The sequence below is a fragment of the Passer montanus genome, unplaced genomic scaffold (assembly GCF_014805655.1).
Source record: "Passer montanus isolate IOZ18808 unplaced genomic scaffold, ASM1480565v1 scaffold66, whole genome shotgun sequence".
Classification (NCBI taxonomy): Eukaryota; Metazoa; Chordata; class Aves; order Passeriformes; family Passeridae; genus Passer; species Passer montanus.
The window spans coordinates 4,508,117-4,526,886 of NW_024371704.1; the positions used below are offsets into that span (position 1 = coordinate 4,508,117).

The 18,770-nt window shown below is 38.7% G+C and overlaps 1 long non-coding RNA gene across 2 annotated transcripts; it reads left to right on the top strand.

Annotated features, from left to right (window-relative positions):
• Window positions 1–1,212: 1,212 nt before the first annotated feature.
• LOC120511521 lies at window positions 1,213–17,402 on the top strand. 2 transcript variants are annotated; one of them, XR_005629745.1, is made up of 11 exons: window positions 1,213–1,262; window positions 5,197–5,455; window positions 5,978–6,057; window positions 12,243–12,359; window positions 12,945–13,120; window positions 13,704–13,828; window positions 14,899–15,120; window positions 15,764–15,828; window positions 16,371–16,642; window positions 17,035–17,179; window positions 17,276–17,402. It is a non-coding gene; the product is annotated as an uncharacterized LOC120511521 (long non-coding RNA). The 2 variants fall into 2 exon arrangements; XR_005629746.1 differs by having other exon boundaries at window positions 16,371–16,428.
• The last annotated feature ends 1,368 nt before the right edge of the window (window positions 17,403–18,770 follow it).

The following is an 18,770-nucleotide window of genomic DNA, read 5'->3' on the forward strand; positions in this document are numbered from 1 at the left end:
AGAGACTTCATCATCATGGCAATTAAAACTTTTGGGGCAGGAGCTCTCCTTTCATTTTGTCCCTGAACAGCACTAAGGGTGACAAAGCTCTGGAGCAATAAATTGAGGGACCACAGTAATTCACTAGGAAGAACACTGGGGAGACTGTAACATGAATGCAGGTAATACATCATTTCAAGGACATTATATCAAAGGAGATAAATACCTTTTTCCTTCTGCTGGTGAATTCTGGAACTTTCCATATCTGTTGCTAGGACACCTGCCATCCAAATCTTGGCTTTGTGCAGAGGGTTACCTCTCTTCTCATTCATTTGAATGGTTTCCCTGGATTCAATCCTGACTTTGCTGGAAGTTACCTCTAATTTCTATTTTAACAGACATGTGAGAGTGACCCAGCATTGTAAAGCAGCTCATGTTGAAATATTTTTCTGTAAAAACTTTCAGATGTAGGGAAGTTCAGAGGCTTTAATCTGAAACCATAAAACCTGTCTTCTTCCTTACTGGAGGTTGCTCCAAAGCATTAAGAACTGAAGATTAGAACTTCTACCTCTATGGAAAATGAATTTAGCTGCCTTTGCTTTTGTGGCATTTTATATCAATCTTGTAGAGAAATGATTGAATAGGAATTAATTTTGAAACATTTTGAAATATTTTAGCAGAATATTTTATCACTTATTCTTAGAAGAATAAGTGATGTGAACACATAACATCTACCTTTTTCTATCTCTGTGCAGCAAAATCAATAGTGTAGTGACCTCTTTAAAATGTTTAAAATTAGAACAGCTCTGGATTTTCTTTGGTTTTAAACAAGAAAAATCCCCATACTTCTGTAGTTTGTTTTTGTAATAAACCAGGAAAAAGAGTTCAATCTAAATATTGTGTGATGTAAAATAACTGAGTTTCAGGAAATCTGGCTTCCAGCCTGGCTTTGTAGGACCATATTTGCCTAATACAAATAATGCAAAATTTAATATTGTACTGGAACTACATTCTTAATTGTATAGTTCTTTGTGTCTAAGAAAAAATCCCAAATAAAAAAAATGACATTGAAAAGGCAAGGCCCAATGTCATTAGTTTAATATTCAAGTGTAACAAGCCTATGGATAATAAACTGGTATTTTAACATATTGGGATATGTAAGGAAGCTCTTACCCTGGCCATCTGTACCTAAATCTGTTTCAGAATGTTCTGTTTTTCCTTTAGGAGTCTGCTTCCTCAGCTGCTGTCAGGCAGGCACTGCTGGCTGAACTCTGTGTGTGCAGGTGGGTACAGCTCTGACCACTTAAACACAGCTCGAGAGGTTTTCTTACAATGTGAGGGTAAGGAATAGAAGAGAGATATTTTTCTGTGCTCTTTAATGTTACTGCCATGAAACAATCCACTTCAAACACCCTTCTGGCCATTTCTCGTGTGCTGGCCGGCACTGAGAGAGGAGAAGTCATCCTGTGGCAGCAGGGGTTCCACTCAGTGCTTAGCTGCTTGTGGAACCAGTGAAAACAGGAGATGTGGAATGAGGTGCTCAACAGGTGACAGGAGGGAGAAGACAATCAGGGAGTTAAAGCCGAGTCCTTGATGTGCTGCCTGGTTTGAAGAGGGAAGATGGGGGACACCTCTTTGAAAAACAGATGTAAAGGCTACTCTCTGTGGTTTGAGCCAGGGTGCTGCCAGTTTGGAGCTCTCCCTCCTGCCTGCCCACAGTAGGAATCTATTTGCAGTAGATAAATTTTGATGAAGTTTCTCATGTTCAATTCCTCCTCTGTTGCAACAGCTCCTTCTCAAAGATATTTTATCTGTTATTTATGAATAGATGTTTACATTGTTTAGGATTATTCGCTAAAGACTTATATTGATTTACATTACTTGAAAATTATAAAAATGATAAAAATAAAACCTCAGGGTTCAAGTCTGCTGTTCTAAGTTAGATTAATCTCAAATATATGCATATATATATATAAACTTGAGCAGGAGTCACCTGTGAATATTTTCTTTCCTTCTTTTTTATTTCTAAACAATACTCTTGATTTCAGCAGCATATAAATGACTATAAATTTTGTAATTTTAACTTGTCTTGGAGATTTAACTTTTCTTGGAGATTATTTGAAAAAGTCTGCTGGATTTACACAACTCATGCAGTGGGACATTGAACTGCTGCTGTAAAAGTTAAAGAACTGAAGAAATCACAACAGCCATAGAATTCCCAGTCTTTTTGATGAATGATTCAAAGGAAATCATTGTGCTTACAATTCAAAACCACAGTGATTAATTCTCAGATTTTTTTGAGATAATATTGTTAGCAATTTTTCTCATTCTGGTGTGTCAAAATGCCTGACAATGGGTAACATAAACAGCAATACAAGAAATAACCCACTGTAGGTTATTCGGATGTATTTGAGAGCAAAATTCATGACCAACTGTCCAAAATTTCTTGTTTTCCACTGAGGTTTTTCTAAACAAATCTCTTTTTTTCTAGCATTTGATGTCAAATTCATCAGCTACTCCAACACTCAGGTTCCTCATCTGAGTCCTGTTCTCCCCAAATCTATAGTAATTATTTAAAAACTAAATTAACACATATATTAATGGATTACATGCCTTGGTAACAGTGCATGAGGTCCTGTAATTCTTTTGTACCTTATTTCTTCTTTCCTTACTTTTTATTAATTGGATCAACTAAGATTATAAATTCTTCTTTGATTGCTATCAGGACAAATGAATTGATCTGTGGAATTTGTTGCTTAATAAATACTCTGGAGAATCAGTGAAAAGATTTTTTTTTTTTCCTGAGAATTCTATGTTGGACAGTATTGAGTTTCCAAAAACATAAATATCATCTGGTTCCTGGAAAAAATCTTGAAGCTTTTCAAATATCTTCTTCAGCAAACAGGCAAAGTTTGCACAAAATAAAAACAATTTTGACAAAGACAAATGAGTCCCAAAGTTAAATTGCAATATTTGAGAAGTGCATATTTCTAATATAACAATTGTGGTGTGAAAGCAAGTGGTGAAATTGGAGTTTAGAAACCATGGTTTTTTTCACAGCATTCCTGGCTTCCCTTTTACTTTACAGCTGGCTTCCAGTTGATTTAGTGTTTCATATCAAGCATATTTCTAAATGAATCCTGAAGAAGGACTTGGGAATTGTCAGATGATGGAAGCTCAGTCTCGATCACATCAAATTACATTTTCCTTTTTAATTAGGATAGCAAATGAAAATTCACCTTGGCATTTGTTCAGTTAAACCTATGACTAGGGAAGAATTCACCTAAAGTAAATTCACCTTTTAAAGTCCATGATTCAGTTGCTACAAGGTTCATCTAGCAAACCCTACTGTCTTCTGTCCAAAAATGGGCTGAGAGCTTTATATGGCACATAAAGCCCTGTATTTCTGTGGGAGGACTTGGTGAGTTCCCCACAGTCATGAATGTTCAGCAGGTTCATCCCCAAGGTTATAGCAAGGGAGAGACTTTTTAAACGTTGCTCAGAGCCATGTGTACATTCTTGGTCATCCTTTGACAGAAACAGTTCATGCTTATTTTGGGTCTCGTGACATATTGAGCAGTATATATATTTAGAATTAAATCCTTTGGAATCCCCATGTAAATATAACAGGGTTAATGTAAAGGCACTAACTCTTGCCTTCCACATGCCAGTTGGTAAAATCCACTGATCAGTACCTTTGATCCAAACCTTTTGCAGACACTTCCCTGAATATTCCAAAGCAACCTATTTTTGCACTGGCATTCTACATAGTAGAAGGTATTTTGGTGTGTTTCATGTCCTGGTGTTTATATACACTGTGATCATTTCTGCCACAAACAATGTTTCCACTAACTGTGAAAGAAATGTGCAATTTGTGCTTTATAAAGCCTGGATGGAACAGCAGAGTGCTCCATCACAAAATCCAATTTCTGAGGGTTGAGCATCAGAACTGAGAAGAGTTTTTTCCCTCTCCCCAGCACTCAGTGCTGTTGCTTTGTGCTGCTGTGGGGCTACAAGGGTCTGTGCTGGCTGCTTTTTATTTCTTTATTTTCTTTTTTTTAAGAGAGGGTGGTGTTTTGGGGGGAAGTTTGCTTTCTGTTTAAAGTGTAAACCCTTCAGTGTAGCAACAATGCCTCTCCAGATTGCTCCATCAGTTAGTCCTGATCCTTTCTGGAGTTTTGAACATTGCAGAATAAAAAGAAATCATCATATTAACTGATCTATTTATTTAAGCACCAGTTATCACTCTTAAGGTGGAGTTTTGTGTGAGAGTTCAGTCTGGGTGAAAAAAGATGGAACAATGCAAAGCACATCATCTCTTACTGCAGCCAAATATTTGTAAACTGAAGTTGCTGAGAGTGTAAGTGGTAACAGTCATCTTGCAAACAGATGGGACAGTCCTGTGTTTGTGAACTTTTGCCCCAGGAAGAAAGAGGGTAAGGGAAAGATGAGAAAGTACAAGAAATGCTTAGTAATTATTACTTATTGCACAGTGTTACCTTGAAATTATTGTTTTGCTCAGGCATATGCGTATAATACTCATCAAAATGGTCTCAGAGTAATTCAGATATCACATGTAGGTGTAATTTTGGAAATTGTCACTCGATGTTTGTATCATTTTTGGGTTGGTTCCTTTTTCTTAGTCACAGTACACAGTGTGACAGAGTGGTCACTAGACTATTAATGATGTCATGCATCAAATTGCATTCTATAAACAGAAATTTACACCCTGTACTTTCATCTGAATGGAAAAATAATTTAAAATCTGCCATAAAGAGTCTGCACTTTCTATATGTTAAAATCTGCTTTGAGGTCTTAATAAATTAAACTCATAGAGTTTATGAAGGTGTCTTAGAGTGGTCTAAAATTTAGATGAGGTAATGTATTTAAGGGTAATCATTTTTCTGTGCAGTGATGTTAAATGCTCATCTACTTTGAAGCATGAACTTGGTTGCAGAATATTTTAACTTTTGATGGTTTAGAATTCCCTGTGCACCTTGGCTGCCACAAATGAAGGATGTTGGTTTTCATTGATAGGCTTTTTTATATCCTGTTTCATAACTGGCAATATCCCACTGTTTCATACACAGTGAAATCATTAAGACTTCCACATGTGGTTAGGAAGGAAATACTTTCTACAGAGGTTCGTGCATGAAATCTATTGGTGGGTTTGTTCATTCCCCTATGTTCTTTGAAATATTCTTTATTACTTTACAGCACCCTAACAGGGTCATCCTCTGTCTTAAACTCCACTGACACCGTTCCCCCAACCACTGCAAGCTGCCCACAGGCTCTCACCAGAACCCCTGAGACACAGCCAGCTCAAGGCAGCTGGGGATCACCCGAAATTTGTGCTGAAGGCAGAGACACTTCTACATTCAGTGCTCCTCCTTCCAGTACAGAGCTGGTCAGTCCAGGACACAGCCCATGAACAAGCTGGGAACAGCCTTTCCATCCTTCAAAGTAATCACCAAAAGTAAGTGCTGTTTTGGGATAAGGATTAACTAACCTGGCTTTGGATGCTGCTGCCTTTTTCAGAGTTCAGTTTCCAGTACCCAATTCAGTGCTTGTAGCTGTTTCCATGCACAGTTTGATATCAGATATCAGGTCCACTATACCAAATAGCATGATTATTTTGGCTTTTCCAAGAGCTTTATGCCTAAATTTTTTTATATATATATTTTTTTATATTAGTGAAACCAGCTCCTTCATGGAGTATCAGTTCTTTAGTGCATGAAAACATTTGTTTAGCAGGGAATAATTTGTATGAAAACTGAGTCATAATAATTTAGGGGCTTTGGTGATCAACAACCCCTCGTTGTTTTCCCTGCAGCTGGGTCACTGTGCCTGATGCCGTGGAGAGGCCCCTCTCACGTTTGTATTTTCACTAACAGAACCCCACATTTACACTGTGAAGATTTCCAGCATTGCAGATTGCAATGAGAATGGAATATGTTGTTACTGTACTGTCTCAAACACACACTTGCTGCTGTTACAGCCCCTCCATGGAGTGCTCTGCTCATGTGGATACCCTCTTCAAGAACTTCACGGCAAAGTCTGGTCACTTGTTCAACAAAGGTAAGTTTAAAGAAATTTAATTTGTGTAACCAGCCTCAGACTTTGTGCCAAAGTGAGTCAGGTAACCACTGAAACATTCTCAGCAGGAAAAAGCCAAGAGGGTGGGAGGTTTGGTAAAGAACATTTGTAAATCTTATTACTTCCACTCTACAATTCATGAATTCCAGCAGCACAAAAGTTGTTAATTTAAAGGTACTCCCAATAAAGGATAGACAACTTTTAAGCATTAGATTAATTATCAGTCCTAATTGTGTAGCTAAGAACTCCAATAGGCAGAAACAGAACAATTTCTAGTTAGCAGAACTTTTGAGAAAGTTTTCAAGCTTGTTACTCTAAATTAAATGAGCATTTTTCAAATGCAACCAAATGTTCTGAATTAAGGTCGTAACACTGAAAAAGTAGTTACTAGAAAAGTGGAAAAAAGCAAGCTGCTTTCTGTGGCTGGGTTTCTTATAGAAGACAGCACTGATTGCAAAGGGTCGTTGACATGGTGGCAGAACATGAAAGAACTGCATTGGGGATTGGAGCTACTTTCAATAACACAGCTGGAATGACTTTAATAGAACTCTCAAAAAAGCTTTTTGGGATATTTGGAGCTTGTATGTTCTCTTGATTTAAGGTATATTAAAAAGTTCTGCAAATGTATTCAGTACTACGTAGCCCTATAGTCTATAGATAGCATAACAGGACTCTTTTTAATTTCCATGGGAATATTCTTATGCTTATTTCGTTGTGAGTTTCAGATGAAAGTTTGTGTTTCCTGGGGTTTTCTTTTATGTACATGTGGTTTAAAACATATTTTATAAAAATACAGTGTAAAAGCTGCTCATGTGAAGCCTTGATTCTGGGAAAGAAAATAAAAACAAAGGTTGAGGTTAAAGACAGTGTTAAGATCTTTGACAGTGGTTTCTCGTAAATGGCTTTACCTTTTTAAATGTAGAAATATGAATGCTACAAGAAATTCGTAATGGTTTTATTGGGCTGGTACTTGTTGTTTACAAGTAAATAATATATGTTTCCTTACTATAATACTGCACCAGTTGTGGCTGGCCATGACTGGGTTATTTGAGCTCTCTCATTCATTTTAGCCAATTAGTTTGGCTGCTTATCAGGAAGTGACTTCAGTAAGGAAGCACAGTAATTCAATTATCAAGCACTCCCTTTCTTACCCTTCCAAGAAAATGCATATGAACTCAATGTAAGAAAAACATTTATTTGCAGCTTCTTGTCTGTGATAACTCATTATGTTACATGCAGCATGATTCACCCCAGAATGCTTATCTGTCATGGAGGGTGGGAGGAGGAGAATGAAAAATTCTAACACCACCTCAAATATATCATTGCCTTGTAAGCAGTGAGACCATTTCCGGGAGGAATGGCTCAGTTATCTGTTTGGAGGAAATTCCTCCAGCCCCTGGGCCTTGTACCCTTTGTCCCTGATCACCTTGAGACATGCAATTAGAAAATCTCCAGCTTGGGAACCATATTGTCCCCAGGGCAGCTCCTGCTCCTTCTGAAAAACTTAATTGGGATTGCTAAAATGGTAATTGTGCCCTCTGAATATTATTGTTAATACATTTTAAGAAACTGAAATAATGCTAAGGATTGGAGAGTGTTCAGAGCATTTCACAGTCACTGGTCAAAGTTCTCAATTTCTTGCTGTCAGTGAGAAGGAAAAAATTAATATAAGACTAAATTCACAAGGTTGAGTGGCAGGCAACAGAATTATCACTCCTAAGAGAAAATCTAGCTTTGGAGGAAATTTCAAATGTCTGTGAGTAATTTTTGATGGTCTTTACTGTCTTTATTTCACACAATTAAATTCACAAAAAAGAACTATCCATACTTTGTGTTGGAAAAGACCAGTGTCAAATTCAGCTGTATTTTTATTCAGGAAGACAAGACATCTTCCCTCTGCTTTGAGTGTTGTGCATGGCTTCAACATGCAACAACCTGATGGAAGATCACCATTTTTACTGCAGAAGTTGGAAAGAACACCTTATTTGTTTTTAATATCAGCTTATAGCAGAGGGACCCTCTAGTGGTTTTTGTGGCTAAGAGTACACAACCTCTCCAATGTGCTTGTCATGTGTGCTCAGCAATGGGCCAGCAAGGTCTGTGAAACAGCCATGCTGCAGGTAACATGAAGAAAGCTGCAAGCTGAGCCTAGAGCTCCTGTGTCCACAGCTGGACATTGATCATTCCGGGCAGAAATGCAGAGAAACAAGCTAGGAAAGAACAAATTCATCCAAAGGGCTGTGTTGTATAAACAGACTCAAAATAATTAAGTAAGTAAGAAAAGGAAAATTTTCCCTTCTTTAAAAATAGGATTTGAAAGATGCGATGTCAGATATCTTTCCAACAGTTGGTGTTTTTCTCTACTAATTTAAAGAAACAGGCAGAATACCAACTTGTGGCCCTTTGGACTCTTGCAGCAGGCTAGGATTTGCCAACTTCTCCACTTCAGATACATTTGTCCTGTGTTCAGCACTTTGAGAGCGTGGGGATTTATTTAGGAACCTAAAGGAGGAAACAGATCATTGCAGAGGCTCGGGGCAGCATTGGAAGGAAACAGGAATGTCAGCCCATAGTGTGGGTTCTCTGCTTGCTTTTTCTACCTCTCTTGGGGTCAGGATTGAAGGCACTCCAGACAATAGTTGGCATTCAGACTCAGGTGTTTGTTGTTTCTTACCAGTGACACAGCCTCACAGCCCTGAGTTCTGTAGTCTTTCATTAGCAAGGCACAAAATGGCTAACTACCTCTTGTTACAAGGTCTTTTAAGGCTCAACTATCCAATTAAGAAATTACACCTAAATTATTTCCCCTTTCAACCCAATAACTGATCCCAAAGAGCCTGCAATACGGACTTCTCTGCCCAATTACAAAATATCACCCAAACCCATGAAGAAGGAAGAAGAAGACGGTAAAGAACAACCTGTCTTTGCCTTAAAACCTCCATCTTGCTTCATATATATTACTATATTCTAAAACCCCACACTCTTAAGTTTTCCACCCTGTGATATTACACACTTCTAACCAACTACACACCCATAATCCCAGTGCTATTAATCAATTTTGGAAACCCTCTCCACAGCCCCAGGTCAAATGCAGTGCTGTCCTGCGACTCTGTACCCCTCAGCACAGAAAGCCCTAAATTCTCAGCATCCAGGGTTCCAACATGTAGCTAAAGGATATTGGACTTGGTGCTACTGAATATCAGGATCTGGGGAAAGAGGTGACCGTGCAGATGTCTGACTGCAGATTTCTGAGCATGCAGATTTGCAGATTTCTGTGTACCTAAAGGATATTGGACTTGGTGCTACTGAATATCAGGATCTGGGGAAAGAGGTGACCGTGCAGATGTCTGACTGCAGATTTGCAGATTTCTGCGTGTGAAGATGTCTTGAGTGTGCAGATTTTCAGATTTCTGAGTGTGCAGATGTCCGAGTGTGAAGATTTGCAGATATCTGAGCATGCAGATTTATGAGCATGCAGGTTTCTGAGCATGCAGATTTACAGATGTCTGAGTGTGCAGATTTGTGAGCATGAAGATTTGCAGCTTCTTGTATGTGCAGATTCTTGTATGTGCAGATTCTTGTATGTGCAGATTTCTGAATGTGCAGATGTCTGAGTGTGCAGATTTGGAGATTTCTGAGCATGCAGATTTGTGAGTGTGCAGATTTCTGAGCATGCAGATTTGCAGATTTCTCAGCATGCAGATTTGCAGGTTTCTGCGCATGCAGGTTTCTCAGCATGCTGATTTCTCAGCATGCAGATTTGGAGGTTTCTCAGCATGCACATTTCTGAGCACGCAGATTTGTGGTGGGTCCCAGCAATGTTGCTGCCCCAGCTGCTGATTCCCTTGGAAGGGAGCCCTGGTGGAGGTTTGTGCCCAAGGGAGCTGCATGAATCAGCAATCTGCCACTGCTGTTTGCGAGGGATGAGAGCTGGGCTGAGCTCCTGGTGAGCAGGCTGAGTGGTTTTGTTACTGGGACAACAGGGGTAAACTTCAGCTGTGTGGAGACCTTTCCAAGGAGAATACTGGCACAGTCCAGCTGTGAGCAGGACTGGACTCGTGCAGCTTGTGCATCACAGACACGAACAAATCCTGGTGCTGTTGTGATCAGATGGAGAAAAATATTTGTAATCTAATTAGGTTGGGCTGGGGGAGAGAATGTCTGGAGTGACAGGTCACATTGTTAGAAATTGTCTGAAAAGAAAAAAATACTCTTTTGCAAAAATTATTTTGGCAAATTCTCATTTCCAAGAGCAGACAGATGAGTGTTTTAGATATAAGGCATGACTCACAAATTGAATATAAACCTGGAATGTTTTAAGGATTTCAATGTACTGACTAAAAGGACAAAGCCCAAAGCATCTCTCTGCTTTGAGTGACATCAGAAAACATGAAAAAAACCCTACAGCTTTCTTATTTTGCCCCAAATATGAATACCATATTCATGAATTTAAAAAAAAAATCTAAGATTATTGTTCAAGGTAAGAAGATACAAAATAACATTAAAGATATTGTCAGTGTGCTGTTATCTCTTGAAGGGTATTAAACTGAGAAAATGCAAATTTAGATTAGATATTAGGAAGAAATATCTAATCCTTAGATGAAATATTAGGGAGAGAAGCTGTGGCTGCCCCATCCCCGTGGGCAGTACAGGAGCCACTGAGGCACAGCTCCTCAGAGCTGACTCAACGCTGCTGTTCCAGGCTGCTCCTAAAGCTCCAACAGGCTGCTGGAAGGGAGGGCAGGAACCAGCTCCAGGCAGAGCCTCTGGAAGCTGAAGGAGGCAGCTGGAATTTGTGTTAGAGCAGATCTGAGTTCTAGACAGGACAGGGCTGTTTTATCAGGGAGAGCCACACTGCAAGGCAGGGATCTGAAAATGGGATATGCACCAGTAATTGGTGATGAGAGCAGATTTAATCCACTGTGCTTGAAATGATGCCATGTGTTGCCAAAAGGAAAATGTTAAGGATGAATAAACCCTATATATATATATCTATATATATATATCTATATCTATCTAAATTTGACATATGACGTATATTGGGCTAAATGACAAAAGACCAGAGAGAAAAGAATATGATACATTTTAGCATTTAAGAGTTTTGCTTTTCATAGTCTATATTTTTGATGTACAAAATATTTTGATATCCTCTTCTGTATTTTATCATAGCCTTTTAAAAATAATGAGCTTTTTCCTTACAAAATAATTTCTTCAAGAACAATTTCAACAATTTCAAAGTAAACAATTCTTTCCTTCACTATATTTTAATATTTCAAAACTATAATAACTTAAATAGATAATAGTTGATTGATTTTCTTAGGGGGCAGTTTAGTTACTGCATTTCATGGTGGAAGTGGAATTTAGTCTGTAGCATTTGTTTTATTGCCAATGTCTGTGCTTTTGTGCATTTGCAAAATAGACATTAACCCACATACACAGATTTGGAGTGACACAGTTCTTGAAGGCTTACAAGCTTGCTGTGGCACTTTTTTTTTTTAAATTCTTTCAAGAAACTCAGATATCTCCACTGTTTCTGCCTATTAAAATTTTATTTGTGACTCTTTGCTGAATGGTGGGCCATAGCAGATATGGAGGCATGTTGCAAGTGGACAAGAACAGTAATTTTTACCATAAAATTATTAAACAAGGACCTAATACTAGAAGATGCTGATTTACAGATTGAAAATATGCCCTGTCCTGCTGGAGAGCTTTGTTTTACTTTCCCATTTGCTACTGATGGGACAACTGTGCTTGGACATCTGCCAGAGTAGATATTCCAGAAAAAATACTTCATGGTTTAAAATATTTTCTTCCAACAGAAATAAAGCAACTTAAGTAAAAAAAACTTCACAAACCTATTTTTATTCTGGAGGAAGAGTGTTCTCAATGGGAGTTCTGGAATAGCTAATCTGGAATAGCTATTGTGCTAAACTGCCAGTGTAAGAAGGGAGCACTTGGTGATGGGTACTGCTACAGATTTAAAAAACAAGCCAAAACATAAAACATTATATTAGCTGTTGAAAAAGACATCTTGGCTCTTAGAACAGAATAAAGGAGGCAAAATAGCTAAATAAACAAAATATTTAAACAATAAAAGATCAGAATATGTTTGGCCCTGTTCAGATTCGCAGGAGTGGTGAAGGTCTCAAGGAGCTTTTCTCTTGCAGATGTTCCTGCATGGCTTACAGGAAAGAAGAATAATCCAATGTCAGCTAAAAAAGGACCCCTGAACAAGTTTACTCCCAGGATGGCTGGGTGCTCAGAGAGCTGCACTGAATTGACAGGTGAAGATGGCTCTTGTCATGATTGTTTATGGCTGAGAGCTCAGCTCCTGCTCTCTGAGCTCTGCAGGGCTGGGTGGGTCTGTGGCTCACAGCTCCTTGGGAGTGCAGCCTTCAGAGGCACTCAGCCTCATCTGCAGGTGAATTAACTCTGAGCCTCACAGCAGAGTGCTGTGGTTTTACTGACACATCATTGGAGAGGCTAAAATATTGGCATTTCTTATCTCATGACCATGCTGAGTATTTACAGATGAGGAAGGGAGCTTGCAAAAATATAGTGACAAGCTCAAAGCAAATGGGGAGAAGCAAAATTTTTCTTTGCTGAATTTTCTGTCATCACTAAAATGAGAACATGTTGCTCTCACCATGCATTTGTTAGTGAGAGGATCTCCTGTTCTCAATTTTTAAACAGTTATTTACACTTCACATGAGGAAAAGGCTGAATTCAGAAGAACATACTAGATGATATTTCATGTATCTTTAGTATGTCATTTGAGCTGCCTTGTTTGAAAAGTGAAGTATGAAAATGGTGAGACAGAAATTCCTGCCAGCATTCTCCTTTAAATTTAAACATTTCTCTTATGCAAGGAAGTGTAATTTTGGACCTGCAATTATCAAGCCAGCACATTATCTGCAATGCAACTATCCAAAATCACACTGGGTCTAGAAAGGAGATTCACTGCAGCACCCCGGTGACGAAGGCAATGAGGCAGCAGTGATAAAAACCCTCTGATCTTAGCAACAAGGGAACCCATTTTTGCCAGGTACCTCTCTGTTCTTTCCTATTGTGTCCTGAAGTCAGATGTGCATGTAGTGATTTCAGTACATCACATCTTTCAGTTCATTGTGGGCCTGAGAACATAACACAAAGGCCAGGGAAAGGTAATAATTTCAGTGTCAGTTTTCTGAAGGCACCATTCACTTGATTCTTTCATTGTGTATTTTAATGTACTTCAGAGCATATTTTCTCCCTTTGCTGTAATTTACAGTCTCCTGTAGATGTCAATTATTTGTGACTTGAAGAAAATTTTGATTCTCTAAGTGTTCCTTGCTAAACACACAGCATGTCCATCAGAGTGCACAGCTACCTTGCCCTTGATTAGAGGACACACACCTATCAAGGGTTTTAAAACCTGATGTTTTTCCTGCCTGTAGGTGATAAAGCACTTTCAGAAGCTGCTTCAAATAAGGGCTGTAAAATAAATGTATAGGACTTCAGCAAAGGTAGCACAGAGCCCATACAGGAATGTTAGAATGAACACAAAAACCACAGATTCCAACTCATTTTGCATTTGACCAGCCAACTTCACATGTGGTTGTTAAGAACAGTAATTTTCTTCTTTACAGTGGTTGTTAAGAAATTGGTGAACAGAACATGCCAAAAAGGAACACCATGGTCAGACTGCATGGATGCTGCTGGTTTGTGAAAATGACAACAGTGCTAGTTCAGGGAGTAGGTGGAAGCAATCAGGGTAAAGTTGCTTTCTTAAGTTTTATTTATTTAATGGTGCACACCCACCTGTATTTAACTCAAACTCACACTAGTCCTCTACAATTTAGCTAGTTCCAGTTCAGAAGGAACCACTACTAGGTTAATCATTCTATAGATTGCTGCTTTAAGATGCAACCAAGGGAGACATTATTAAGAAACAATTTTCAACCTTTAAAAAGTTCCTGCTCAGTTCAGGACTGTTAGGATGGTCTGGATGTCTTATCCAAACTGCTTCACTTAAGTCTATGGGAACTTTCCTGTCTAGCCTAGACAAAGTAAATACCTCTGACAGTAAGTATTGCTTTAACAGCAATAAGAATTATTTCTTTGTCTTGGCACGCATTGTTAGGAGCTGGGCTGGATGGCTAAGGAATTCATCATGTAGAATCACTGTAGATAAGGCCAGATGATATCATGTTGTGCATAAAAGAAGGGAAATTAAGGAAAGAGGAGCCAAAAGAGATGCGTGGAGTTGCTGCCCCTTCTTTCTGCTAAGTGGGGTGTGCCCACTGCTGCTAATGGAGGAAGGTCCTGGCCCCCTCTTAATTTTATTTTTTTTCCCCCCCTCACCAGCATGTCTGTGTCTCGAAAACCAGTGAGAAATGTCTGAAAATAGATGGATGTTCAATTTCTCTTTATTCTAAAGTGCAATTCTTTTACAAGGACAGAAGAGAGATTGTTTTTGGAATTCTTCAAATCAGAGACACTCCCTTTCTGTACAAGCATCTCTTTTATTCACTTTCTCTTTGGTTTGTGCTTTTTTTGTTCAGTTGTTCGGTTTGTTTGTTTTTGTAAGACTGCTCTATAAGCTCTGCATGCTAATGTTGTCTCTGGTCAGAATCACAGAACGTTCTCAGCTGGAAGGCACCCACAAGGACCATTGGGTCCAACTCCAAAGGGAACGGTCTGTCCAGGGATTGAGCCCATGACCTTGGTGTTATTTGCCCTCAGTGTGCTCTGTATGTTCAATAATTCTATGCTTTATTTATTTTATGCTTCTGCTGGATTGGGAATAGGATAAATTCTTAGATTTGTCTGTTTAATTTGCAGCCACCCCTGCATGTAGGAACTGGTGCAGATTCCTGCTCCCATCAGTTGTTTCAACAGCACTAAAAGACACAAACAAGGAGTGCTTGAGGAGAAGGTCAGAGATTCCACAGCTCAGCAGGGAGAGTCCAGCCAGACACCAGCTCTGAGCATTCTTCCTTGCAGGAAGGAGCAATGCCAGTTATCCCCCAGTGCCACAACAACTTTGCCTAGGAAATGAGTGAGGTAAAGGCTCTCTGAGGCTGCACTTTGTTCATCCCTGTGCCACGAGACTCGGGGAGTGCTGGTGACTGCCCTCCTGCCCTGCTCCTGCACAGCTGGAAAGGATGCTGGGCTGGAGCAGTGCTGCCTCCAGCTTCCATCTTTGGAGAGGGCTGGTGGAAAAGAAAGCATCTTGCAGAGCACATAGAACTGCTGGGGCCTGGCCTTTGGTGAATACTAAGAAATGGGAGGAAGATTTTATTGGAAATAATAAAAGTCATGCCAGTACTGGAGAAATACTGAGACCTGAGGTGATGGGATGGACAGTAAGGTGGAAAACTAAAAATATTTTGCTGAAATTTAAATAGAAAGTATATTTTACCGTTTTAAATGCTTGTACTTCTAAAAAAAACCCCTCACTTTACATGACTTAAAAATATTTTTCCATTATATAATGAAAACATAATTATATAATGAAAACATAATTACAAGTAGTGCTGTTGTTGTCTGCAACAAAAATACGTTTAGAGAGTTTTGCTACTAGCATGTTTCTATTTTTGCTTTCAATATTTTCATTATTTCTGTGAAAGCTTCTGATTGAACCTTCTTCTCTCAGAATTTTTTACACATGAATTACAGATCATTCTAACAAGCTTTTTAATTACAGCTAAAGAAGACTATTCAGAGCACTCCTGACTGTTAGAAACGAGTCCATGTGGGGAAAAATAAGAGGTAATTAGCTTTACATGAAAAACAGCTGCTGTCATTTTCCACTGACAAAGGAAAGGGAAACAATTTCTACACCTCATAGCAAATGCAGACTTGGCATGGAAAGGACTGTTTGGCTCAGAGTCCATACCTTGAATTTATCTGAAATTTAACTAGTTTTACCACAGGTATTTGCTATGAAGATTTTGAAGGCATTGATATTCCAACTTTCTAAATTTTTGTAGCAAGTCCATTGCATCATCTGGATTAAGAGTATCCCAGTTATGTTAAATGGGGATGCTTTTTGTAAGAGGGTTGGGAACATGAAAAACAAGGGGCTGTCACTGCAGTGTGCTGTAACCCATGGAACAGTATAATAAACTAGTAAACTAGAGAAATATTATTAGTAGTAAAAATATTATTAGTTGTAAAATAATAAACCAGAAAAATAAATAGTAAAAATAAAAAAAAGAAAAATAGTATAAATAAATAAATTAATAATAAGTTTGAGGAATCTTCAGGTCAGCTCAGACTGAGAGCTCTTGCTGTGAATTTTTTTCTTGCAGATCCTGAAGTATATCTCTGGTGGCTGAATGCCTGCAGGCTCTGGAAGCAAACCCTGGAGTAAGGAAACCCTTACTGCATTCATCTGCCCAAACTGTGCCAGAAGGAGCCAGTGCTTGAGGACAGCTGCTGGAGCCCAGCTGGCATCCCAGGATGGGAGTTCTGCTCCTTGTGAGGAACAGGAGCAGGTTGGGTATGGGCCCTGCTCTGTGGCTGCAGATCCCTCCAGGAAACCCTGCCAAATGCACTTTGGGGGTCTCTACTAAATTTGCAGGTATCTGGCTCCTGTTCAAGGTTAGCTAAGGAAAATGTGATTAAGTATTTGTGTTCCTAGCTCTTCTCTGATGTTTCAGGTCTATATCCATGGAAGTGTAAGGGACAAAGTCATTATAATTTCTCTAAATCTATAACTATGGGGTTTGAAAGGTAGCAATGCTCTGTTTTGAAAACTTTTTATACCACGTTAAAAAAATAGGCACAGAACAGTTGTACTTTTTGTCCCCTTTGCTCAAATTCCCTCATATCTAATGACCTTTTTTTTATAATCATGTTTATTGTATTAACTCTGATAGCTATTTCTGTTTAGTGCAACCTACTTTTTGTAGCATCTAAATATTATTCCCTACTAATTCTGTATTTTGTTTTCTTAATTATTTATATGTAAAGCTTCCACAAAATGGACCAGCTGTCTATGGACTTCACTGTGTCAGACACCACCACTTTACAGTGATCCCTGTCCAAGGTGTAGAGAACCTTTGGGAGGAGTTTCTCTGCTACAAATGTTTGTCACCTTTCATTTTCAAGTATCAAGGTAAGGAGCCAAGCAAATACATGAATACTCATGTTCAAGGCTGTTTTCTCCTTTGATAATTTGTGCATGGCTTATGATTATATATTTGCTGTACAGCTCTGGGATTCCCTGCTGGACACTGCCCCAACCACTGGCCATGGGCCCACTGGCTCCAAACCAGTTCTCTGCATAGAAGGGTTTGCTCCTGGCTCCTTCACAGGGAAGAACTTGGTTTAAATTGCCTGATTCCACCAATAAAACTTAGACTCAACAGACCAGCACCTCTGGGCACTTTTTCCCTTGTGGCAATTTTTCATTTTGATACTGATTGTGAAATCTAGGTCTACATCCACGGGAGTGTAAGGGACAAAGTCATTATAATTTCTATACATCTATAACTATGGGGTTTGAAAGGTGACAATGCTCTGTCTTGAAAACTTTTTATACCACATTAAAAAAAATAGGCACAGAACAGTTCATTCTACTTATTGTCCCCTTTGCTCTAATTCCCTCATATCTAGCAATGTTTTTTTTATCATCATGTTTATTGTGTTAACACTCTGATAGCTATTTCTGTTTAGTGCAACCTACTTTTTGTAGCATCTAAATATTATTCCCTACTAATTCAGTATTTTGTTTTCTTAATTATTTATATGTAAAGCTTCCACAAAATGGACCAGCTGTCTATGGACTTCACTGTGTCAGACACCACCACTTTACAGTGATCCCTGTCCAAGGCGTAGAGAACCTTTGGGAGGAGTTTCTCTGCTACAAATGTTTGTCACCTTTCATTTTCAAGTATCAAGGTAAGGAGCCAAGCAAATACATGAATACTCATGTTCAAGGCTGTTTTCTCCTTTGATAATTTGTGCATGGCTTATGATTATATATTTGCTGTACAGCTCTGGGATTCCCTGCTGGACTCTGCCCCAACCACTGGCCATGGGCCCACTGGCTCCAAACCAGTTCTCTGCATAGAAGGGTTTGCTCCTGGCTCCTTCACAGGGAAGAACTTGGTTTAAATTGCCTGATTCCACCAATAAAACTTAGACTCAACAGACCAGCACCTCTGGGCACTTTTTCCCTTGTGGCAATTTTTCATTTTGATACTGATTGTGAAATCTGAATTTCCAGGAAAGATCATTCATCTTAAGTCAGGAATTAACAATAGTGTGTAAGCACTTTTCGGGAAACAGGCTTTGATTTTTTTTTTTTTGTGTGTGTTTATAGTTTGTTAAATTCACATAAACCACCTCTGGGCACTTTTTCCCTTGTGGCAATTTTTCATTTTGATACTGATTGTGAAATCTGAATTTCCAGGAAAGATCATTCATCTTAAATCAGGAATTAACAGTAGTGTGTAAGCACTTTTCAGAAAACAGGCTTTGATTTTTTCTGTGTGTGTTTGTAGTTTGTTAAATTCACATAAAACAATGTATTAAGCTTCAAAGGAATTAGCAATAATAATATGATCTTTTCTCTTTGTAAGAGTTTTTATTTAGAGTGGTGAATCGTGTTGAGTGTAAGCACTTTTCGGGAAACAGGCTTTGATTTTTTTTTTTTTGTGTGTGTTTATAGTTTGTTAAATTCACATAAACCATGTATTAAGCTT